The sequence below is a fragment of the Ranitomeya variabilis genome, chromosome 3, assembly GCF_051348905.1.
Source record: "Ranitomeya variabilis isolate aRanVar5 chromosome 3, aRanVar5.hap1, whole genome shotgun sequence".
Taxonomy (NCBI): Eukaryota; Metazoa; Chordata; class Amphibia; order Anura; family Dendrobatidae; genus Ranitomeya; species Ranitomeya variabilis.
This window is the reverse complement of record NC_135234.1, coordinates 181,621,739-181,648,903: the sequence shown is the minus strand read 5'-3', so window position 1 is coordinate 181,648,903 and position 27,165 is coordinate 181,621,739. Positions and strand designations below refer to the sequence as shown.

Here is a 27,165-nt window from a genome sequence, read left to right as displayed (position 1 = left end):
AACGCCCCTCGTATCTGTTGCTTTGCACATACGCACGCTGATTAGATGACACTTTATTATAGTAAAATATAACAAGTTTATTGACTAACAAGACTACACTTCTGTCACAATAAAATAGTATATTAGCACATGTACAAATCAATCTGAAATCCATATACTAATGTACACAAGGTAAAAATACCTTTACTTACTCACTTATAAAGACACACGCACACAACACAAGCAACCTCCCCACACCGTGACAATACTGACTGTACCGATTACTAATGGGACACAGGGATATATCACAGAGTGTTAGGGTATAAGAAAGGGTTTGGGTGTAACTAGGGGAAGCAGAGGAGTAGGGTTTGATACTTATGAGAATCTGGGTCTGCTTGTGGTCCAGGAGGTGGTTCTGTTGGATTCTCTTCTTTCTATGTGTGTTTGTTCTCTGTCGGTGTCCTGAACTCTCTTGATGTCCTAAGCTTCATCCATGTCCCCACCATATTTTGGCTTTTGTCAGGAGCATATCTAAATCCCAATTTTGGGGATTCAAACTGATCCTCCCCAAAAATGTAATGAACAGCAGTGAAATGTGGTTTAATCATATGCTACAAAAAATAAGTCTGACCAGAACCTCCTAAAAGAAAGTAGCAAGTGTGAACAGGTGCAAGCAGTGTGTCTGCTGTATATACATACCAAGAAGTGCAGCAGCACTGTGTGTGCATATATCTGGAGGAAGTGACTGCCTCCATAGTTGACTGAGCACTCCTCACATCACTGTTATGTAGCAGAGCCGATCAGGCTGTGCCTGCTTCTAGCCTCCCATAGAGGCTATAGAAGCATAGCAAAAGTTAAAAAAAAAAAAGTTAAAAAAAATGTGAAAAAAATAAAAAAAATATAAAAGTTTAAATCACCCCCCTTTCGCCCCAATCAAAATAAATCAATAAAAAAAATATCAAATCTACACATATTTGGTATCGCCGCGTTCAGAATCGCCCGATCTATCAATAAAAAAAAGCATTAACCTGATCGCAAAACGGCGTAACGAGAAAAAAAATCGAAAAGCCAGAATTACATTTTTTTGGTCGCCGCGACATTGCATTAAAATGCAATAACGGGCGATCAAAAGAACGTATCTGCACCGAAATGCTATTATTAAAAACGCAAGCTCGGCATGCAAAAAATAAGCCCTCACCCGACCCCAGATCACGAAAAATGGAGACGCTACGGGTATCGGAAAATGGCGCAATTTTATTTATTTTTTTTTTTGCAAAGTTTGGAATTTTTTTTCACCACTTAGGTAAAACATAACCTAGACATGTGAGGTGTCTATGAACTCGTACTGACCTGGAGAATCATAATGGCAGGTCAGTTTTATCATTTAGTGAACCTAGCAAAAAAAACAAACAAAAAACAAGTGTGGGATTGCACTTTTTTTGCAATTTCACCACACTTGGAATTTTTTTCCCGTTTTCTAGTACACGCCATGGTAAAACCAATGGTGTCATTCAAAAGTACAACTCGTCCCGCAAAAAATAAGCCCTCACATGGCCAAATTGACGGAAAAATAAAAAAGTTATGGCTCTGGGAAGGAGGGGAGTGAAAAACGAAAATGGAAAAACGAAAAATCCCACGGTCATGAAGGGGTTAAAGTAATGAATATATACGCGACTCCACTCCTATATGCGTGGAGCGCATATTCAGTACTTTAATGAGCGGTACCATGTGACCGCTGAACACAGGAAAAAGCTGCCGGCACACGCCAGAGACCATCGGAGAAGCAGGGACTTGCAGAGACCGTGCCAGGAGGGGGTGAGTATGACGGTGGAGGGTGAACCATGCGATATTCACCTGTCCCCATTCCACTGCCTGCTGTGTCTTCTGCGTCCTCTGGCTGTGACGTTCAGGTCAGAGGGCGCGATGACATGTTTAGTGCGCACCCTCTGCCTGAACAGTCACTGCAAAGAGCCGGAAGACACAGCGGCACGCGGCTATGGATCGGGTACAGGTGAATATCGCAAGTGCGGGGGGCCAGAGCCAGCGGCGACTCCAGCACCTGGCCCCCATAGCGTGACGGTGTCCCCTCCTGCTCAGGACACCGACACTCGGCACCCAGAGATGAGAGGTGAGTGTCATTTTTTTTTTTAATCACAGCAGCATATGGGGCATATTATTTTATGGAGCATCTTATGGGGCCACCAACCTTTATGGTGCAGCATATGAGGCATATTATTCTATGGAGCATCTTATGGGGTCATCAACCTTTATGGAGCAGCATATGGGGCATATTATTCTATGGAGCATCTTATGGGGCCATCAGCTTTTATGGAGCAGCATATGGGGCATATTATTTTATGGAGCATCTTATTGGTCCATCAACCTTTATGGAAAAGCATATGGGGCATATTATTCTATGGAGCATCTTATGGGGCCATCAACCTTTATGGAGCAGCATATGGGGCACATTATTCTATGGAGCATCTTATGGGGCCATCAACCTTTATGGAGCAGCATATGGGGCACATTATTCTATGGAGCATCTTATGGGGCTATCAACCTTTATGGGGCATTTTCTATGAAGCATCTTATGGGGCCATCATTAACCTTTGTGCAGCATTATATGGCGCATATTTTAAGTCGGTTTCTAACCTTTTTTGCAGACACATGCACATTTGTGACCTGCAGGAGGTCATTTTGAAGGGCTCTGGCAGTGCTCCTCCTATTCCTCCTTGCACAAAGGCTGAGGTAGCAGTTCTGCTGCTGGGTTGTTGCCCTCCTACGGCCCCCTTTATGTCTCCTGGTGTACTGGCCTGTCTCCTGGTAGCGCCTCCAGACTCTGGACACTACGCTGACAGACACACTAAACCTTCTTGCCACAGCTCGCATTGATGTGCCATCCTGGATTAGCTGCACTACCTGAGCCACTTGTGTGGGTTGTAGAGTCCGTCTCATGCTACCACGAGTGTGAAAGCACAACCAACATTCAAAAGTGACCAAAACATCAGCTGGTACTGAGATGTGGTCTGTGGTCCCCACCTGCAGAACCACTCCTTTACTGAGTCTGTCTTGATAATTGCCAATAATTTCCATCTGTTGTCTATTCCATTTGCACAACAGCATGTGAAATTGATTGTCAAACAGTGTTGCTTCCTAAGTGGACAGTTTGATTTCACAGAAGTTTGATTTACTTGGAGTTACATTCTGCTGTTTAACCCCTTTACCCCCAAGGGTGGTTTGCACGTTAATGACCGGGCCAATTTTTACAATTCTGACCACTGTCCCTTTATGAGGTTATAACTTTGGAACGCTTCAACGGATCCCGGTGATTCTGACATTGTTTTCTCGTGACATATTGTACTTCATGGTAGTGATAAAATTTCTTTGATATTACCTGCGTTTATTTGTGAAAAAAACGGAAATTTGGCGAAAATTTTGAAAATTTCGCAATTTTCCAACTTTGAATTTTTATGCAATAAAATCACAGAGATACGTCACACAAAATACTTAATAAGTAACATTTCCCACATGTCTACTTTTCATCAGCACAATTTTGGAACCAAAAATTTTTTTTGTTGGGGAGTTATAAGGGTTAAAAGTTGACCAGCAATTTCTCATTTTTACAACACCATTTTTTTTTAGGGACCACATCTCATTTGAAGTCATTTTGAGGGGTCTATATGATAGAAAATAACCAAGTGTAACACCATTCTAAAAACTGCTCCCCTCAAGGTGCTCAAAACCACTTTCAAGAAGTTTATTAACCCTTCAGGTTTTTCACAGGAATTTTTGGAATGTTTAAATAAAAATGAACATTTAACTTTTTTTCACAAAAAATTTACTTCAGCTCCAATTTGTTTTATTTTACCAAGGGTAACAGGAGAAAATGGACCACAACAGTTGTTGTACAATTTGTCCTGAGTACGCCGATACCCCATATGTGGGGTTAAACCACTGTTTGGGCGCATGGTAGAGCTCGGAAGCGAAGGAGCGCCATTTGACTTTTCAATGCAAAATTGACTGGAATTGAGATGGGACACCATGTTGCGTTTGGAGAGCCCCTGATGTGCCTAAACATTGAAACCCCCCACAAGTGACACCATTTTGGAAAGTAGACCCCCTAAGGAACTTATCTAGATGTGTGGTGAGCACTTTGACCCATTAAGTGATTCACAGAAGTTTATAATGCAGAGCCGAAAAAATAAAAAATCATATTTTTTCACAAAAAATGATCTTTTTGCCCCCAATTTTTTATTTTCCCAAGGATAGGAGAAGAAATTGGACCCCAAAACTTGTACAATTTGTCCTGAGTACGCTGATACCCCATATGTGGGGGTAAACCACTGTTTGGGCTCATGGGAGAGCTCGAAAGGGAAGGAGCGCCGTTTGACTTTTCAATGCAAACTTTACTGGAATTGAGGTGGGACGCCATGTTGCGTTTGGAGAGACACTGATGTGCCTAAAAATTGAACCCCCCCACAAGTGACACCATTTTGGAAAGTAGACCCCCTAAGGATCTCATCTAGATGTGTTGTGAGAGCTTTGAACCCCAAAGTGTTTCACTACAGTTCATAACGCAGAGCCATGAAAATAAAAAATAATTTTTCCACAAAAATTATTTTTTAGCCCACAGTTTTGTATTTTTCCAAGGGTAACAGTTGAAATTAGATGCCAAAAGTTGTTGTCTAATTTGTCCTGAGTATGCTGATACCCCATATGTGGGGGGAACCACCGTTTGAGCGCATGGCAGAGCTCGGAAGGGAAGGAGCGTCATTTGGAATGCAGACTTAGATGGATTGGTCTGCAGGCGTCACATTGCGTCTGCAGAGCCCCTAATGTGCCTAAACAGTAGAAACCCCCCACAAGTGACCCCATATTGGAAACTAGACCCCCCAGGGAACTTATCTAGATGTGCTGTGAGAACTTTGAACCCCCTTTTTTTTCCACAAGAATTATTTTTTAGCACCCAGTTTTATATTTTCCCAAGGGTAACAGGAGAAATTGGACCCCAAAAGTTGTTGTCCAATGTGTCCTGAGTACGCTGATACCCCATATGTTGGGGTAAACCCCTGTTTGGGCGCACTAATCCAAACACATCCCTAACCCTAATCCCAACGGTAACCCTAACCACACCCCTAACCCTGACACACCCCTAATCCTTATCCCAACCCTATTCCCAACTGTAAATGTAATCCAAACTCTAACCCTAACTTTAGCCCCAACCCCAACCCTAACCCTAACTTTAGCCCCAACCCGAACTGTAGCCTTAGCCCTAACCCTAGCCCTAACTCTAGCCCTAACCCTAGCGATAACCCTAGCCCTAACCCTAGCCCTAATGGGAAAATGGAAATAAATACATTTTTTTAATTTTTCGCTAACTAAGGGGGTGATGAAGGGGGGTTTGATTTACTTTTATAGTGGGTTTTTTAGCAGATTTTTATGATTGGCAGCTGTCACACACTGAAAGACGCTTTTTATTGCAAAAAATATTTTTTGAGTTACCACATTTTGAGAGCTATAATTTTTCCATATTTTGGTCCACAGAGTCATGTGAGGTCTTGTTTTTTGCGGGACGAGTTGACGTTTTTATTGGTAACATTTCCGGGCACGTGACATTTTTTAATCGCATTTTTATTCCGATTTTTGTGAGGCAGAATGAACAAAAAACAGCTATTTATGAATTTCTTTTGGGGGAGACGTTTATACCGTTCCGCGTTTGGTAAAATTATTAAAGCAGTTTTATTCTTCGGGTCAATACGATTACAACGATACCTCATTTATATCATTTTTTTTGTGTTTTGGCGCTTTTATACAATAAAAACTATTTTATAGAAAAAATAATTATTTTTGCATTGCTTTATTCTGAGTACTATAACTTTTTAATTTTTTTATTGATGACGCTGTATGGCGTCTCGTTTTTTGCGGGACAAGATGACGTTTTCAGCGGTATCATGGATATTTATATCCGTCTTTTTGATCGCGTGTTATTCCACTTTTTATTTGGTGGTATGATAATAAAGCGTTGTTTTTTGCCTCGGTTTTTTTTGTTTTTTTTTACGGTGTTAATTGAAGGGGTTAACTAGTGGGACAGTTTTATAGGTCGGGTCGCTACGGACGTGGCGATACTAAATATGTGTACTTTTATTGTTTTTTTTTATTATTTAGAAATAGAAATGTATTTATAGGAACAATATATATATATTTTTGGGGATTTTTATTTATTTATTTTTTTTACACTATAACATTGCCCCAAGGGGGGCATGATGTTATAGTGTAAGATCGCCGATCTGACACTTTGCCGTGCACTGTGTCAGATCGGCGATCTGACGTGCACAGATTCTGGAGGCTTCCCGGTGACTGCTGTGAGCAGGCGTTGTGAAGCCACCTCCCTGCAGGACCCGGATGCCGCGGCCATCTTGGATCCGGGCCTGCCGCAGGCAGGAAGATGTAAGAGACCCTCGGAGCAACGTGATCACATCGCGTTGCTCTGGGGGTCTCAGGGAAGCCCGCAGGGAGCCCCCTCCCTGCGCGATGCTTCCCTATACCGCCGGCACACTGCGATCATGTTTGATCGCAGTGTGCCGGAGGTTAATGTGCCGGGGGCGGTCCGTGACTGCTCCTGGCACATAGTGCCGGATGTCAGCTGCGATAGCTGACACCCGGCCGCGATCGGCCGCGCTCCCCCCGTGAGCGCGGCTGATCGCGATGGACGTACTATCCCGTCGGTGGTCATACGGGCCCACCCCACCTCGACTGGATAGTACGTCCAATGTCAGAAAGGGGTTAAATGTTCCCTTTATTTTTTTGAGCAGTGTATGTATGAGATATAGATAGATAGATAGATAGATAGATAGATAGATAGATAGATAGATAGATATAGAAAAAGAAAACAAAAAGCAGCACCAAAAGAAAACAAAGGGTGCAAAAAATGCTTCCAGGTATATACCAAACCTCATGCTATCCAGAAAAATGAAGGCGGCACTCCAATAGAAAAAACAAAGGTGGTTTATTGGCCCATGTGCGACGTTTTAGTCCAGGATGTTGAGCTTGAGAAAGGTCCACATCCTGGACCGAAACTTCACACATGGGCCAATAAACCAATAATCAGAACAAGGGAAGCCCATAAATTTGTTTTTGGAACCACGTGGTTACCAGTGGCCACACACGCCTACGAAATACAGCTCTGCTTACTGGCTCTCATTGAAGATGCAGTTGGTGTATGGAGTCTCAAGGTCCATTTAAACTGCTCGATTATCATGAATGAATGTTCCAAGGAACATTAACCTGACAAGCCTCCAGCAAATAAGTAAATCACTCGTTCGTTGCGTGAAAAGATCAGAGCACATCTGTTTCAGGGTTGGTCTGCGTATACAGGCTATTAAACAATTGCTGACTGGTAAGCATGTTGTTGGTCGGAGGACGTTTGTGCATTGCGCAAAGCAAACAGCCATTTAGCTAGAGTCAAATGACCGATCTTCTCTCATCTGAGAAAATCGGTCCAATTATGCTGGTCACACTCTGATCAGAGCGTAATCTAATTTTCTCTGATGTGGGAAAATAAAATTACCGTATCCATCTTCTTCATTCTGTTAGTCCATGAAAATTGGACTGCACTTGGATGTGTTCTTAGTGTGGTCCGTTGTTTTCCTCAGAACCATAGACATGAATGACCGAGTGTGATGAAATCAGATACAACTCGTGCATGCTGTGATTTTTTTTCTCCCTTGGACTGATCGACTGAGGTAAAAATTATACTTGTCCATGGCCGCATAGAATAACATGAGGATGAGAATATACTACAAGACAATGGATAGCATTCGCCTGATTTTTACACTTGTGTGCACGACCCCTCACAGGGATTTCTTCATGGGATATTACCCTAAAGAAAAAAAATCTGTATTTTAAGTTATAGAATAAGCAAAATCACGACTTTAATCAGCATAGCTACCAGCTACAGAGGTATTACTACAGGTAGAAAGGAGAATAAATATCCGCTGATAACGATATTGGATATAGCATACGGACTAGTCGCTGATAAACTAGGAGACAGAAGGGGGAAATGGGTAAAAAAAAAAAATAACGATCATGAAGTCCACAACTTATAATAAAATATAAATAATCTTTATTATATACAGTATAGAAAACAGGTGAGGACACCGTGCCACATTAAGTACAAACCACCGCATAAACGCATGACTGCACCAGGGGGGCACAGAGCCAGGGGTCCATGGCTGCCTATATTTCAGTAAAGTTATCAAAACCATTCCCTCCAATAAGGGGGTATAGAAAAATAGTGAAAAATAGTAAATTACGTATTGTAATAAATGATTATATCTGCACCTGTGTGGCATATGGAATCTAAAAAGATTCCAAATTAGACAAACAAATTGCTTATAGTATAAGGGTATGTGCACACGTTCAGGATTTCTTGCAGAAATTTCCTGAAGAAAACTGGAAATTTTCTGCAAGAAATCCGCATTTTTTTTTTTGCGTTTTTTTTCCGGTTTTTTCGCGTTTTTTTAGCATTCTGCAAGCGTAATTAGCTTGCAGAATGCTAAAGTTTTCCAAGCGATCTGTAGCATCGCTTGGAAAACTGACTGACAGGTTGGTCACACTTGTCAAACATAGCGTTTGACAAGTGTGACCAACTTTTTACTATAGATGCAGCTTATGCAGCATCTATAGTAAAAGATAGAATGTTTAAAAATAATAAAAAAAATAAAAAAATGCTTATACTCACCCAGACATCTCCTCACCGGCGTCCGGCTCCTCTTCCTATAGCTGGTCTGTGCGCACAGGACCTTCCGTGACGTCACGGTCACGTGAGCGGTCACATGACCGCTCACGACCAATCACAGGACAGTGACGTCATCGGCAGGTCTTTCGCCGCACACCAGCTACAGGAACCGAACGGCAGCGTGCAGTGGAGGCGGGAAGACATCGAGGGTGAGTATAGGACTGTTTTTTATTTTAATTCTTATTTTTTGACCACTTATATGGTGCCCAGTGCGTGGAGGAGAGTCTCCTCTCCTCCACCCTGGGTACCAACCGCACATAATCTGCTTACTTCCCGCATGGTGTGCACAGCCCCGTGCGGGAAGTAAGCAGATCAATGGACCCCTAGGTGTGCGGAATCCCCTGCAATTCCGCATTTTAATGAACATGTTGCTTTTTTTTCCGCGATGCGATTTTTTCGCGGAAAAAAAGGCTACATTTGCACAAAAAATGCGGAATACACTTAAAATAATAGGAGGCATATGTAAGCGTTTTTTTCGCGTTTTTATCACGTTTTTATAGCGAAAAAAACGCGAAAAATACTGAACGTGTGCACATGGCCTCAGAGACCCAATGCCACCAAAGGCAGAAATTCTAGCCACAGGGGAATGAATGTCATTACCTTTAGATAGAAAGCAGCCATCCAGGTTCCCAGGGTCTGTGCGCCCACCCCGACGCACGTTTCGGAAGCACTCCTTCAGATTGGATTCCCAGAATTTGGCTTTTCATTAGCCGGGGTTGTCGGGACTTCATCTGTGGGCCACGTCGCACATATGACATTGCACCAGCAACGACAAATTTAATGCTGCGCCATTAACTCCAGATATTTGCGTGTCTCCCACCTAGCACTGACCTGAACGCTGCACTGAAGTCCCAGAAATTGATCCACTCGTCTCTAGTAATGGTAGGATACGGACAATGCTTATAGCCAACACAGCCAACCTTATTGTGTTAAATACTTAGACCGATGAAAACACCAGACCTTGATTGCACGGCAGAAGCATCGTTGTGTAAAGTTTTCTCATATAATGACCATTAGGTTAGCCCTTCCTATATTTGAGAGTGAGCTCCTAATGGTATTTTATTGGGAGCATTGCAGTTTTAGATATAGCATGCTTTTACCAACAGGTAAGTGTTCTGCCACATTTGTTGGCTTATTTCCTCATATTAAAAAAATAAATAAATTTTTGCAAAAAAGAAAAAACCCCTCCATTTTTTAGTATGTCTGCTTCTTGTGTGTAATGCCTGTATAGTAGATGTACTATCGCATCAAATGGCTCCTTCAAAGCCTGGAGATGATATGGGTAGTTACCAGGCAGGAAATAAATCTGCGACTGACAGCGCAGTGGAACGGTGATGGATTATGTAGTGCTGTCTGAGCGCGGAGATGTGAGACCACACACAAGCACATACTGAAAGATAACACAAACTGCAGTAAGCGGGCGGCTACCGCGCATACAATGGGGCTGCTTCGTGTTTACCCAAAGACATGGATTATTTTACAATATCTGTCAAGCATATGTACAAGCGCAGTTTGTTGTGTGAAGATATTAAATTCGTGACATAACCACATGTCAGACTTTTGCGAAGAGATATAGTTGATTGATGATAAATATTAACATGAATGTTATTACGTTGTCGCGTACACAGATATAATATGTATATAGCTATACTTTTCTGTGCCTTTATATTTTACACAAAGATATTTTTCCCCCCTGTGCTACATACTGAATTGCTTAGAAAGAATCTGTCTCCAGGACCCTCACAGTATGTACGCACAATGGCTTTTCAGGCGGATTCTGCGCCAAAAACTGCCAACTAAATGCTTTAATGAATGAACATAAGATTCTCTATATAAAAACAACTTTCTTTTCATATGTTCAGGCCGGGAAGTATCTTTTCACGACTTCAGGTTTCCAAAAACGCCACACGGTTAAAAGCAGTTCACTGACCAGTCTTTAGGCATTTTCCACTCTGAAGATGCCTTTATACTTTATAATAGAAGTCAATAATAAAGTAATTTTGACTTTTTGCTTGAAAATACGTTAGTTGTTTCTTCATTTTTGATTGGAGTGACCGAAAAACAAAAGTAAAATAAAATGTCACAAAAACACTGGCAAAATGCTCAATAAAAAAATTCACCAGAGAGCCAAAACTCCGAAATAGTGCTTAGAAAATGAAAATAATTTTTTTTAAAAAAAATGCTTCAGGACAACAGATGCAAATGATTCCTGAAGCGTCCTCCTCTTGACAAATTAGCTGGCTCAGCTGCTTAAAAAAAGGACGTTGTGAGCACACACTCACACTGGGCTTCTTGCTGTAGTTTTGATGTAAACTGGTGCAGCTCAGTGATCAGCTTTCACAATGTCCTTCCCCCATACTAATGAGCTGTGGCTGTCCTCGCCTTTCACAAGCTGATATTATTTAGTTGCCTGGCTTCTGATTAGGCTTATGCCCATTGGCCTGATTAGCAGAGAAACACTTTTGTATTGCTCATTACTACTGCTGGTTTAGTAGTCTGTACTTTATAAACATTCTGTGGTTGATGTAATGGAAACCAGCTCTTCATAGAATGACTTCATGGTGAGCTGTGATTGGCTGAGGAGAGAGAGAACCAATCATGACGCAGGAGTTGTGGTTTACGTTCCATTCACACTGCATAATGATTTATTCCTTATATAGCACTATTAATAATGCAGAGCTTATCATTATCGGCACTGTCCCCATTGGGGCTCACAATCTAGATTATCAGTATGGAGTGTGGGAGGAAACCGAAGAACCTGGAGGAAACCCACACAAACTCGGGGAGAACATACAAACTCCTTGCAGATGTTGTCCTTGGTGGGATTTGATCCAAGGACACCAGCACTGCAAAGCAACACTGCTAACCACTGAGCCACCGTACTGCCCTACCCGGACTGAGCTTTCCTATGATAATCATGCAGTCTAAACAGGCCAAAAGGTCATTGTTCTTGGCAGCAAGCCATCCTGTGTACACAAGACCTGTGCTGCCGGGAATAATTGATCAGGAATAGATCATTCATTGCACATCTGAAGTGTGGTGTGTCTGTGTAAACGGACCACCAATCTGAATAAATTTACCAATCTGCTGTCGGTTTAAGCTGCAAAGTCATTAAATGTAAACTCATTGTTGCACTATTCCAGACTCCCTTTTAACCAGCATTTCACAACTGGAGTGCCGTTGAATCTGCCCAGGGAAGCAATGACACTTTGGTTAAATATGGCAATGGAAGTGAAAATAACCAACAGCTAGCTGAGCGCAGCCAGAGTATTAACCAGGGAGCCTCTGATACATCCAATTGTCTGTGTCTTTAAAATGTGGACACAGTTGACTAAAGCCCCCGTCACACTAAGCGAGGTCGCTAGCGAGATCGCTGCTGAGTCACAAGTTTTGTGACGCAACAGCGACCTCAGTAGCGATCTCGCTATGTTTGACACGTAGCAGCGACCAGGCCCCTGCTGTGAGATCGCTGGTCGTGTCGGAATGGCCTGGACCTTTTTTTGATCGTTGAGGTCCCGCTGGGTAGCACACATTGCTGTGTTTGACACCTTACCAACGACCTCGTTCACACAGGACGTCCCTCATCGAGGTCTGAATCGTCATAATAGCTGCCATGTGACATCGTTGTACAGGTCGCTACAGGTCGCCGCATCGCTGCTGCGTCGTTGGGAAGATCTCACTGTTTGACATCTCACCAGCGACCACATAGCGACGCAGCAACGATCCCTGACAGGTCGTATCGTTGTCGGGATCGCTTTAGCGTCGCTAAGTGTGACGGGGCCTTAATGCTGAAGGAAGCCAAAATAGACTTCCAGCTCTCATGTCTCCCTGATGCTGATATAACTGTACCGCTTGTGCCATTCAGCAGAACTAGTAAAACAGCGTTTTATTCCAGAGGGCACAGTAACTGTAAGGCCCCATTATACGTTTGTTTTTTGTGTCTGTATGCAGTCCATTTTTTATGCACCGCAAATGCGGACACACGTACACCCATTGTATTCAATGGTGGTGCGCACAAGTCAGGTTTTTCACAAAAAACAAAGTGACAATGGTGGGAGCTGTATTCAGCAGCAGCTGTGTCATTCCTGTGTAAAAGAAAAAATTCTATTAAAATAAGCGTGGGCTCCCACGTAATTTTCAGGGCTGAGGACTGATGTTAATAATCTGGGAAAAGGGATAATATCCCAAAAGGTTCACAGGCTATGAATAACAGCTCACAACTGTTTGCTTACCCTTTACTGGTTAATTTATGGAGACTCCAGAAAAAAATGGCGTAGTGGCCCCCTATAAATTCAAATCAGCAAAAGCTAAACAGACAGCTGTGGGTTGATATTATTATCCTGGGAATTGGCCAGAGATATTGACCCCCTCGGGCAGTTCACTGTGAGTGGCCCAATGAACTCCGGTGACTTCAATGAGATCACCTCTAGCAATGTGAGAAAATTCTGAGATCGGACCGCAATGCACTGAATAGCTCCTGTGTCTCCTCATCCGAGCATGACAGCGCCATAGAAATATTTAAAGCTATCGGGCGACCTGCTTGCCTGTCCATTCATTGTGGTCCAATCTTGAACCAATTTCCATGGATGTCTGAATGTGCTGTTAAGACAAGTTTATATTCACGGGGGCCACAGTGCACATTTATTTTTAATTGGAGGACACAGTGTACATACTTTTTTTTTATCTGGGCAATATATTTTGTTTTATATTCAGGGGGGACAGTTTACTGTGTGTGCGCTTTGGGACACTAATGTTGAAATTAAACTTACCTTGGAGGAACCAATGCCAAAGGGCTCATGGGATGCCAACAATATTGTTGTTTTTTTTAAGTATATTTAGAGGGAAACTGTCACCCCCCAGGGCCTATTAAGGTAAAGAGCCACCTTCTGCAGCATTTAAGGTATGTGTCCACGGTCCGTAATCACGGCGCTTTGGACGGAGTGGAAAACCCGCTCCGCCCAAAGTTCTGCCCCCTTCCGCACGGGTGGTGATTCCTATGTGTTCATTGCACACATCCGGAATCACCGCACCCCATACATAGGGCCCTGTGACTTACCTTACGACGACGTAGCGTTGCGCAAGGTAAACAGACATGCTGCGGTCTAAAAAGACGCGCCGCATGTCCAGAAATGCAGGGCCGCCGGATGTGTGTTCGCACGCATAGTGGAGGCGGGATTTCGTAAAATCCCCTCCACTATGCTGTAACACCTGGACGCTGCAGGTTGAACGCTGCGGCTGTACGCAGCGTTCAATCCGCAGCTAATCCGGATGTAATACTGAACATGGACACATACCTTAAGTCTGCACTCTGTGAAGGTGGCTCTTATGTTTTTGCTCCCTAATAATGCTGATATATTCACTTTTATAAATTGTGTGCCAAACCTGTATTGAGTCCAGGGGGTACGTTTTTCCCCCCTGATTCAACCGCCTCCCAGCCGTCAATCATCCCCTCAGTGCATCGGGCGCCGCCTCCTGTGTTTCCTCACGTCACCAGCACTGTGCTAATTTTTTAGGCATGCGCCGTGCGTGCTGCCCTTGAACTCACATCAGCTGATGTACTAATATCACGCCTGCGTGTAGCGGAGGCCCAAGATCCCGCCCCGCAGTGTGTTATGATTTATTCACACTGCGGGGCTGGGAATATGGCGCATGTGCAGTTAGTCTCTTCGGCTGTCCCCATCTCCCTCCGCCTCTTTCCTCCAGCATTATATGAGTCGTCTGCAGCGTCAGAGTGATCACAAGCTGCAGACGAGTCGTATAACGCTAGAGGAAAGAGGCAGAGGGAGATCGGGACAGCCGCAGAGACTAACTGTGCATGCGCCAGATTCCCAGTCCCGCAGTGTGAATAAATTATAAAACACTGCGGGGTGGGATCTCGGGCCTCCGCTACACGCAGGCGCGATATCAGTACATCAGCTGATGTGAGTTCCAGGGCAGCGTGCATGGCGCATGCCCGAAAAATGAGAGCACAGTGCAGGCGCCGGTGACGTGAGGAAACACAGAGTAGGCGGCGCCCGATGCACTGAGGGGATTATTGACGGTTGGAAGGCGGTTGAGTCAGGGGGAAAAAACTTACCCACCGGTGTCACAAAGGGACTGTCCTAGCGTGACACGACCCAACAAGGGGACGGTCACAAAATGGTGAAACACAAGGGTATAGCGGGGACGCTTTAACAACGGTGGGCCCTGTCAGTAGAGAACAGGGAATTGGACACCTCCTGCACTCACTCGAGGATGTGCCCTGCTCTTGCTATCATCCCTATGCGGATTCTTTCACCCCATCGCCGAGCAGGATACCTAATCCCTCCTATCCCTACGTAGGGAACTGGCAGGTGAGAGCACTGGTCCCACCACTGCACTAATACAACACAGGGGAAAGTTAGAGACAGCAAAGGGACAAAGCAACAATAAACTCCACACTTAGCTTTCTCTGCTGCAATGCACAGCAGAGTAAGGCACCAGATATCAGTATTCAGCTGAAGAACCATAGCACACAGCAAGCTCCTTCTCCAGCTTGGTTGGTCCTGTATAACCAACAGTCAGCTGATGCATCAGGTGACCCCCCAAAAGAAGGTGGGAATGGTCACCACCCACATCAGCAGATTAGGCAGCAATGTAATTACAACAGCGGCCACCGGGGAAAAGCTGCATTAACCCCCTATAGCCTGAAAGGAAAAAAGTTTTAATCTGAGAAGCCAGATCTGCCACAGATCCAAAAATGGATCTTGACCCCCGGACTCAATTCAGGTATGGTGTGCAATTTGTAAAAGTGAATATTTCAGCGTTATTAGGGAGCAAAAACATAAGAGCCACCTTCACAGAATGCAGCCTTAGGCTATGTGCACACTTTGCGGCGTGCTCTGCGGGTTCTCCCGCAGCGGAATTGATAAATCTGCAGGGCAAAACCGCTGCGGTTACCGCACATTATCCGCTTACTTCCTGCATCGTGGGCACAGCCACATGCGGGAAGTAAGCGGAACAATGCATTCCTATGGGTGCAGAATCGCTGTGATTCTGCACAAAGAAGTGACATGCTGCGGGTTGTAAACCGCTGCGTTTCTGCGCGTTTTTTCCCGCAGCATGTGCACTGTGGTTTGCGGTTTCCATAGGGTTTACATGTTAATGTAAACGCAATGGAAACTGCTGCGTACCCGCAGCATCAAAATCGCCGCGGATCCGTGGGAAAAACCGCAAAGTGTGAACATGGCCTTAGTGTCTCAGAAGGTGGCTCTTTTACCTTAATAGGCCCTGGGGGGGGGGGGGGACAGGTTCCCTTTAGACATTTGTAAAAAAAATAATAATTTTGAGATTAGTTCTACCAAGGTAAGTTTAATTTCACCATTAGTGCCCCAAAGCCGAAAAGTTAGGGCAGATACTACTGTAGGCTTTGTAGGTAAGCCATAATCACAGGTTGCACCTCTACCCCAATGGAGCTGATGTAGCAAGCAAGGAAAATAAATAGCAGGTAACCTATAGGTACTGAAATACTGTGTATACAGTGTTTAGCCTAAGTAAAAATAAGGTTTTAATCAATCTCTCACTTAGTATTTCCAAAATTTGGACAAGACTGAGTTTCATAAAACATTTTTTAACCCGTTTTATAACCTATCTTTCATTACAAAGTGTTAAGTTTTACTTAAATTAGTTGATGCGAAAAAATGAATACACCCCACATAAAAATTACATCTAGTGTTTTGTATGACCGCCAAGATTTTTTATGGACAGCACCAAATGAACAAGTTGGAGACATACTGAAACATTTATTTTTTGTCCATTCTTCAAGAACGACCTCTGTTGGAGTCTGGATGCTGGATGAGTGATGCTCAATTTGCCTCTTCACAAATCCACATAGGTTTTCCATTGGGCACAGATCAGGAGACATACTTAGCAATTGAATCACTTTTCCTGTCCTACTTCAGAAATGCAAAAGTGGCCTTAGTTGTGGCTATGGATTGTTGTCATGTTGGAAAAGTGCTCATCTGCCAAGTGCATGGAGTGATTTTAGCATCTTCTCTTTCAATATGGAGCAGTACATCTGTGAATAAATGAAGCCATCAATGGAATGTAGCTTCCCAACACTAGGAGAACTCATGCAGCCCCACATCAGGACACTGCCACCATAATGTTTTTTCTGGTAGGCACCATGCATTTAGAAAAATTAATTTAGAAAAATGCATGATGCCTACACAATGAAAGAAGGGTGGCTGTTAAAAATAGTTATCCTCTTAAGATTGTACAGGGTTGGAAAAGCCCATCTTCTTTCTTCCAGAAACAGTACATCGGTACATGGGTAGTGTCTGCTATAGGAGCTCTGTGCCATTGAAGTGAATGGAACTAGTTTTTGATGAGAGCATCACTTTTGTTTCACACCCTTTAAGTCCTATCTAGTCACCTTTGCTGCAAACAGTTCAGTGTCAATTTTGCCTTGAGAAAATATTTAATAATTTAAAGAAAACTCATTACCTAGCTTATTCTTTAAAATCCCATTAATGGACTCTATGAACCAGACTGCACAAAGCAGAATTGTCCCGGTGCTGACTGCGGAGAAGGAGAAAAGCAGCTTGGCAGCAATCGCTTTCTTCCCATCAAAGAAAGCGTTATTAATCAGATTATTCACAAGTGAAATCTTGGGGGGGTGTACACACAGGTTGGATGCACAGCAGATTTTTGGACGGACAATCCGATGTGTATTGTAGTTCCAGTGTTGTGGATCACATTTTATGAGATTATCTTGAAACAGTAATCATAAAACACCAATAAAGTAATGAGGGCAAGAGCACATTGCAGTCAAGCGCTCCCAACTAAAATCTAGAATCAGTAATATAGTGGAGTACTCCAGATACAATAGTTACAACCACAAAAAAATGGAGTGGCAACAATCCACAATATGGATAAAAATTACAAAAAAAAAACCTTTTTATTGCACAGTTACATAAAAACAGATCATACAAAATCCATATAAACAGATGAAATTGATAGTTTTGATGAAGAAATCTACTTTGTGGCTCCTCTTTAATCACAATTTGAAGTTTTCTGGTAATGAGATTTTGGTGCACAATGGCATGACTGTGCACTGTTTCTTCTTCTCCATCCCCTCTGCCTGCCTCCAGTGCTTTTTCACGCAGGAGGCAGTTCACTGGAAAAGTAATGACCTGTAATTTAAATACATAGGACGCATATGGAGGGGCTGTGGAAGGAGGAGAAGACCCAGAACACAGTCCGGCCCTTGTGCACTAAAACCTCATTACGAGAAAACTTCATATGGTGATTAATGAAGAACCATACAATGGATTTCTTCATCAAAGGTATCATTTTAATCTGTATATCAGTCCCATTACAGCCATGTCTTTCCTTTTAACTTACAATATTGTGCTGACAGGTTCTCTTTAAGGTCTTACCTTTTCCTGAATCAACAGATCAATAGAATTGAGAACATCAGTAGGTGAAGAAGGAATTGACAAAGCCTTCTTGGATTCTGAGATAATGTATCATGATGTTAATAGTAGTCATTAATCTGTATACTGCTTTACTTAGTCTCATAAAATAGCAATAACATAAAAAAGATGTATTTGCATCACTTGTAATGTAAGAAGTAGTTTCGACAGCGCTTCATTCCCAAATAACCTTTATAAAGCAGCATTTCTAATATGGCATGTAAATGGGTAAATTAATGTTAAAATTCCATGTATCTTTCTACCATGTCAACTACATGAATAATAACAGGATTACTGTTCTATGATGCCATCATTTGCATACTTTCTCACAAAGGTGAACCCTACTTTAGTCTTTCAGCCGTGTTGATCATAAGGCAGGCAGACACTTCCTATGACTTACATCAAAGCCATCTCTGGGATTGTGTTGATGTTAGCAATCACCTTGGTGCTAAACACACAACTTTGCCGGGGAATTCTGAGAAGATAATACATGTCAGCCTCAGGTGGTGCCAGCAGCAGAAGTCTACGGTGAAATAGTCGAGTGGAAGATCACTTGCTTATAAGGGTCAGACTGTGATCTCATCCTGCCTGACTGTGCGTTTGCATTAGTAGAGGATATATTGGGATTTAAAGAACTGTGATACAGATCAAAGCGTAAGCAGATGTATCCTTACCAGGATTCGTCTAAAAGGCATTAGGGTGACATCCAGAAAATGTAGCACGTCTGCGTATGATACGTCTGTGTCTCCATTCAAGGAGAGGATGCACCGAGTGAAAGCATAGTAAAACCTATAGCTGCATTAGTAAGAAGTTATATTTATATGTAGAAACAAAGGTCACACTTAGTTCTTTATGGCTTTTCTAAATTACTATAGAAAGTATTTTGATGCTGACTGAGTAGGAATCTTATTATTTTTTAAAAAAAAACTTTTCCAAACCTACAAGTTTGATTTTCGATATGTATATGGATCTATATATGTTCTAATTTTTATTTTATTTTGTTTTTCTTCAATTATGCTAATTCCCTACTGATTTCTTGATTCATGATTCCTTCACATCTTTGGACTTTTACAAAGCAGAAAAAGTTGATGCTGGTTTTGCTGTGGATTTGCTACAGATTTCACAGTATGCATTGCAACAGAAATATCTGCAGCTCAAATTCCTACCACAGGTCATTAGTCCTGAATTTATCCACAGCATGTTGATCAGATTTGTTAAAACCTCATACACTTTTCTACAACTTTCACCCTGGAAAATCAGCAGTGTTTCTGTCTCATGTAAACATTGCAATGTGCATTTGTATTCAGCCCACTGTAGTCTGACACTCCTAACTAAAATCCTGAGTGACCAATTGTCCACTGAAGTCACATAATTAGCAAATTGTGTCCACGTTTGTGTAATCTATTACTTTAGCTACAGCTCCTGTGAAGGGTTCAATGGTTTGTTTGAGAATATTAGGGATCATGCAGCATTATGAAAAAAAAGGAACACACCAGACTGGTCAGGGATAAAGTTGTAGAGAAGAGCAAATCATAGTTAGGTTTTTTTAAAAAATCACCTAAGTTCTAAACATCTCATGAAGCACTGTTCAATCCATCATGCAAAAATGAAAAAAAGAAATATGGCACAACTGCAAACCTGCTAAGACATGGCCATCCACCTAAACTGACATTCCAAGTAAGGAGAGCACTAATTAGAGAAGCTGGTAAGAGGCCCGTTGTCACTCTGAAGGAGCTCCAGAGATCCACAGCTCAGGTAGGAGAATCTGTCCACAAGACAATTAGTCGTACACTCCACAAATCTGGCCTTTATGGAAGAAATTCACTTTTCAAAGCAAGCCTAAGATGACCCATTTTCAGTTTGCAATAAGCCATGTAGGAGACACTACTGGCATGAGGAAGAAGATGCTTTGGTCAGATGAAACCAAAGTAGAACTTTTTGTGCTAAATTCAAAACACTATGTGTGGCAGAAAACTAACTCTGCATATCTCTCTGAAAACACCATCCCGACCGTCACACATGGTGGTGGCAGCATCATGCAGTGGGGTTGCTTTTCTTCAGAAGGGACAAGGAAGCTGGTCAGGGTTGATGGGAAGATGAATGGAGTGAAATACTGGAGAAAAACTTTTTTGGGGGGCTGCCAAAGATTTGAAGCTGGGATATACAGTACAGACCAAAGGTTTGGACACACCTTCTCATTTAAAGATTTTTCTGTATTTTCATGACTATGAAAATTGTAAATCCACACTGAAGGCATCAAAACTATGAATTAACACATGTGGAATTATATACTTAACAAAAAAGTGTGAAACAACTGAAAATACAGATCAGGTGAACAAGGGGGCCATGTCATTATTTTTTCTTCTTTGAGACCTTTACTGGCCAGCCACGCTGTGGAGTAGTTGGAGGCATCTGATGGAGCGTTGTCCTCATCCCTATCCTGGTATACATGGCCACCTCATCCCTATCCTGGTATGCATTGCTCCTCATCCCTATCATGGTATGCATGGCTCCTCATCCATATCCTGGTATGCATGGCTCCTCATCTCTGTCCTGGTATGCATGGCCGCCTCATCCCTATCCTGGTATGTATTGCTCCTCATCCCTATCTTGGTGTGCATGGCTCCTCATCCCTATCTTGGTATGCATGGCTCCTCATCCCTATCCTAGTATGCTTGGCTCCTCATCCCTATCCTGGTATGCATGGCTCCTCATCCCTATCCTGGTATGCATGGAACTTCATACCTATCCTGGTATGCATGGCTCCTCATCCCTATCCTGGTATGCATGGAACTTCATTGCTATCCTGGTATACACGGGACTTCATCCCTATCCTTGTATTCATGGCTCTTCATTACTATCTTGGTTTGCATGGCTTCTCATCCCTATCCTGGTATGCATGGCTCCTCATCCCTATCCTAGTATGCATGGCTCCTCATCCCTATCCTGGTATGCATGGCTCCTCATCCCTATCCTGGTATGCATGGCTCCTCATCCCTATCCTGGTATGCAAGCTCCTCATCCCTATCCTGGTCGGCATGGCTCCTCATCCCTATCCAAGTATGCATTGCTCCTCATCACTATCCTGATATGCATGGCTCCTCATCCCTATCCTGGTATGCATGGAACTTCATCCCTATCCTGGTATACATGGAACTTCATCCCTATCCTTGTACACTGCGTGCAGAATTATTAGGCAAGTTGTATTTTAGAGGATTATTTTTATTATTGATCAACAACTATGTTCTCAATCAACCCAAAAGACTCATAAATATCAAAGCTTAATATTTTTGGAAGTTGGAGTGGGTTTGTTTTAGATTTGGCTATCTTAGGAGGATATCTGTTTGTGCAGGTAACTATTACTGTGCAGAATTATCAGGCAACTTAATAAGAACCAAATATATCTCCATCTCGCTTGTTTATTTTCACCAGGTAAACCAATATAACTGCACAAAATTTAGAAATAAACATTTATAATATGCAAAAACAAAACCCCCCCAAAATGAGTGACCAATATAGCCACCTTTCTTTATGATGACACTAACAGCCTTCCATCCACAGAGTCTGTCAGTTGCTTGATCTGTTTACGATCAACATTGCGTGCAGCAGCCTCCAGAGCCTCCCAGACACTGTTCCGAGAGGTGGACTGTTTTCCCTCCCTGTAGATCTCACATTTTATGAGGGACCACAGGTTCTCTATGGGGTTCAGATCAGGTGAACAAGGGGGCCATGTCATTATTTTTTCTTCTTTGAGACCTTTACTGACCAGCCACGCTGTGGAGTAGTTGGAGGCATCTGATGGAACATTGTCCTGCATGAAAATCATGTTTTTATTGAACGATACCGACTTCTTCCTGTACCACTGCTTGAAGAAGTTGTCTTCCAGAAACTGGCAGTAGGTCTGGGAGTTGAGTGTCACTCCATCCTCAACCCGAAAAGGTCCCACAAGTTCATCTTTGATGATACCAGCCCATACCAGTACCCCACCTCCACCTTGCTGGTGTCTGAGTCGGAGTGGAGCTCTCTGCCCTTTACTGATCCATCCTCTGGCCCATCAAGAGTCACACTCATTTCATCAGTCCATAAAGCCTTTGAAAAGTCAGTCTTAAGATATTTCTTGGCCCAGTCTTGACATTTTATCTTATGTTTCTTGTTCAAAGGTGGTCGTTTTTCAGCCTTCCTTAGCTTGGCCATGTCCTTAAGTATAGCACACCTTGTGCTTTTTGTTACTCCAGTAACGTTGCAGCTCTGAAATATGGCAAAGCTGGTGGCAAATGGCATCTTGGCAGCTTCACGCTTGATTTTCCTCAATTCATGGGCAGTTATTTTGCAGCATTTTTGCCCAACATGCTTCTTGCGACCCTGTTGGCTATTTGCCATGAAACGCTTGATTGTTCCGTGATCAAGCTTCAAAAGTTTGGCAATTTCAAGACTGCTGCATCCCTCTGAAAGACATCTCACAATTTTGGACTTTTCAGAGCCCGTCAAATCTCTCTTCTGACCCATTTTGCCAAAGGAAAGGAAGTTGCCTAATAATTAAGCACACCTTATATAGGGTTTTGATATAATTAGACAACACCCCTCCTCATTACAGAGATGCACATCACCTGATTTACTTAAAGAAGTTGTCCACTACTATAACCTTTTAATTTTTTTTTTCATAAATCTTGCTATTATGTGCCACTGAAAACATCCACTGTGTTTATTTTAGCAATATTACCTTTTATCATGCTGTAGCAGCACATCTTCAGTGCTGGATTCAGCTCTCATGGGGTTAATCGACAACTTCCTTTCTCCTCAGTTATTGTGCTCTAATACTACAAGTTCCATGATGCATTGCACTGCTACTAAGCAGGAACCTACCACACCCACTGCAAAACACACCGAAATCCCTCCCTCCCTCCTCTCCCTCCTCTATCTTCAAAAAGATTTGTGATGTCATTTCTGTCCAACCTCCTCTTTTACATTTGTCCAACCCACACTCCATTACACACAGATAGATGGATAGATAGACAGATAGATAGATAGATACAGATATGTCTATTTCCATAGATATGTCCATATCCATGTTTCTAAACCCCTTCACCCCTGGAGCTTTTTTGTATTCGTTTATCGCTCCCCTTCTATCCAGAGCCATAATGTTTCCATCAATATGGCCATGTGGGGGCTTATCTTTTGTGGGACAAGTTCTACTTTTGAACGACACCATTGGTTTTACCATGTCGTGTAACAGAAAATGTGAAAAAAATTCAAAGTGCAATGAAATGGCAAAAAAAGTGCAATCCCACACTAGTTTTTTGCTTGGCTTTTTTGCTAGGTTCCCTAAATGCTAAGGCTGTGTGCACACGTTGCGGATCTGATTGCAGGTCCGCAGGGTTTTTTGCCGCACTGAATTGCATCAAATCCGCGGTGTAGTGCACAACCAATGTAAGTCTATGGGAGCCGCAGACTTGTTGTGCACATGCTGCGGAAAAAGCCGCACCAAAACGCAGCTTTTTTTTCTCGCAGCATGTCACTTCTTTTGTGCGGAACTGCAGTGTTTCTGCACCTTTAGACTTTCATTGACTTGGGCACATCCGCAGCAAAACTGCAGATGTAAAAAAGATCTGCAGTTTTGCTGCGGATGTGGATCCGAGAAACGCAGCAGCTCGGGAGGATGGAAGTGTGTGGGCAGTGACGGTGTGCGTGTATGTGTGTGCGGACGGGGTCTGCGGGCTGTTCAGATGTGTGCGGCGCTGTGCGGGACTGTTCAGGTGTGTGCGGGGTCTGTGGGCTGTTCGTGTGTGTGCGGGGCTGTGCGGGGGGTCTTTTGGGGTGTGTGTGCAGGCATCATCCAATGGGACTACAAGTACGCAGCATCCAATCTGCAGCTTATTCGGATGTAATCTGGACAGTGGACACACACCCTACGCTATCCATACATCTATCAATAGATATATCTATCCAGACACATCTACAGATAGATATATGAATAGATAGATGTATGCATCTATAGATCTATCTATATGTAAATCTGTCTATCCATTTCATCTATCTGTGTGTTTAATGGAGTGTGGGTTGGACAAATGTAAAAGAGGAGGTTGGACAATAATGACATCACAAATCTTTTTTTTTTTGTTCAATAATACATCTTTATTTACCTTTCAAAAACGCACCAAAACGCCTAAAAACCGCGCAAAAACCGCAACAAAAGCGAATTAAAAAATGCATCAAAACCGTGCAAAAAACTGCATAAAAAAACGCATCAAAACTGAAAAAAAGCATCAAAACCGCACCATAATTGCATCAACACTGCACCAAAAACTGCATCAAAACTGCACAAAAACCGCACAAAAACTGCATCAAAACCGCACCAAAAACTCCATCAAAACCACACCAAAACCACACCAAGAACTGCATCAAAACCGCACCAAGAACTGCATCAAAACCGCACCAAAAACTGCATCAAAACCGCACCAAAAACTGCAAACTGTACCAAAACTGCAAAACTGCACCAGGTTTTGATGCAGTTTTTGGTGCAGTTTTGATGCAGTTTTTGGTGCAGTTTTGATGGGTTTTTTTGGCGGTTTTAATGCCGTTTTTGGAAATAAGTAAATAAACGGAAAATGTGCATGATTTGAATGGAAACATGCATGAAAAAACGGATTCCAAGGCCGGATTATTCATTTCACAGCTCAGTTTCATACGTTTTTTTGCCGGATCCGTCGCTGTGCGTTTTTTCGCCGGACAGAAAAAACGTTCCTCTGTATGTGTTTTCCATCCGGCGGAAACAGCTTTTTTGACGGATCCGGTAAATAACGGATGAAACGTGTGGCCATCAGGCGCAATCCGGCGCTAATACAACTCTATGAGAAAAAAACGGATCCGTCGGAAAAAAATGGATTTGTTTTTTTCAAAACTCGCCGGATTGTGCCTCACGGCAAAAACCTGATGTGTGAAAGCAGCCAAATATATGGATAGATACATCTATGTTTCTATAGATATATCTATCTATAAATATATCTATAGATAGATATATCCATAGATATATAATAGAAAGGCCGATGTTTCTAAGGCCTCTTTCACACTAGCGTCGTGCACTGCACATCGCAATGCGTCGTTGTGGAGAAAAAAATCGTCCTGCAAAGTTGTCTGCAGGATGCGTTTTTTCTCCATAGACTTTGATTAGCGACGCAGCGCGACGGCCCCTTACCGATGCTAGTGTGAAAGCAGCCTAAGGCTACTTTCACACTTGCGTTTTTAGCAATCCGTCTTTTTGGGAAAAAAACGGATCCTGCAAATGTGCTCGCAGGATGCGTTTTTTACCCATAGACTTGTATTAGTGAGGGATCGCGACGGATGGCCACACGTCGCGTCCATCGTGCAGCGGATGCGTGTTTTGGCGGACCGTTGGCACATCCCTCGCGTCTGCCATTTTCTACTACGCATGCGCGGCATTCCCGCTGCCCACGACGTGCACAAATTTCACAACGTGCGTCAGTATGTAGGCCCAACGCATAGCGATGGACCCCTACCGACGCAAGTGTGAAACAGGCCTAAATGAGCGTTTAATTTAATTAAAAAAACGACATGGGCTCCCGCGCAATTTTCTGCACCAGAGGGGGAAAGCTGACGGCCGGGGGCCAATATTTGTAGCCTGCTATGAATATCAGCCCGCAGCTGTCTGCGTAGCCTTTACTGGCTATTAAAATAGGGGGACCCCCCCCCAAAAAATGACGTGGGGTCCCCCCATATTTTATAGCCAGAAAGGCTACGCAGACAGCTGCGGGCTGATATTCATAGCCTAGAGAGGGGCCATGGATATTGGTCCCCCCCGGCTACAAATACCAGTCCGCAGCCGCCCCAGAAATGGCGCATCTGTAAGATGCGCCAATTCCGGCACTTAGCCCCTCTCTTCCCACTCCCGTGTAGCGGTGGGATATTGGGTAATAAGGGGTTAATGTCACCTTGCTATTGTAAGGTGACATTAAGCCGGGTTAATAACGGAGAGGCGTCAATAAGACGCCTATCCGTTATTAATCCAATAGTAAGAAAAGGGTTAATAAAACACACACACATTAGGAAAAAGTATTTTAATATTCTTCATTTAACCATACTTACCATACTTCAGCGCCTGAAAAAAATGTAAAATAATAAACCGTATACTACCTGTCCGCCGTAGTCCAATTAATAACGAGTGTCCCACGACGACCTCCCCTATAGAACAGTGACATCGGGTGATGTCACTGCTCTATAGGACCCTCAGTGACACACTGACAGGAGACAATGGCTCCTGCAGTGCATCACTGAGGTTACTAAAGTTCACTGGTCTCACTTTATGTCAAAAAGCTGCGTGGGAACTTTCTCACACAGCAATGCCATAAAGTGAGACTAGGGACTATTTTCTCACAGGGGTGTAGGAATACATTGTGGGGAATACATTGTGGAAGGATACCTTCCTCCCCTCATTGTGTTCCTGGAGCCCCTGGAGAGTGGTTGCATCATCTGATGCTGCTGCTCTCCACGGGAGATCGTCGAGGGACACTCGTTTTAATTGGATTTCTGCGGATCAGGGAGTATATTGTTTGTTTATTATTTTAATATTTTTTACAGATGACAATGGCTTCGGGGATCAAAGTGACAAGTGATGGTGAGTATGTACTCTATGTTACATGTACTGTATGTCTGTATGTATGTTGTATGTATGTACTGTATGTCTGTATGTATGTTGTATGTATGTACTGTATGTCTATGTATGTACTGTATGTGGCATGTCGCATGTTGTCGCATGCTGCATGTCATCGCATGGCGCATGTCGTCGCATGCTGCATGTTGTCGCATGGTGCATGTTGTCGCATGGCACATGTCGTCGCATGCTGCATGTTGTCGCATGTCGTCGCATGCTGCATGTTGTCGCATGCTGCATGTCGTCGCATGGCGCATGTCGTCGCATGGCGCATGTCGTCGCATGGCGCA

General features: G+C 43.1%; 1 protein-coding gene across 2 annotated transcripts in view; it reads left to right on the top strand.

The window, feature by feature from the left end:
- ST7L (suppression of tumorigenicity 7 like) overlaps positions 1-27,165 on the top strand; it is a 195,671-nt gene that overhangs the window by 148,558 nt on the left and 19,948 nt on the right. The gene's annotated exons all lie outside the window — the stretch shown is intronic.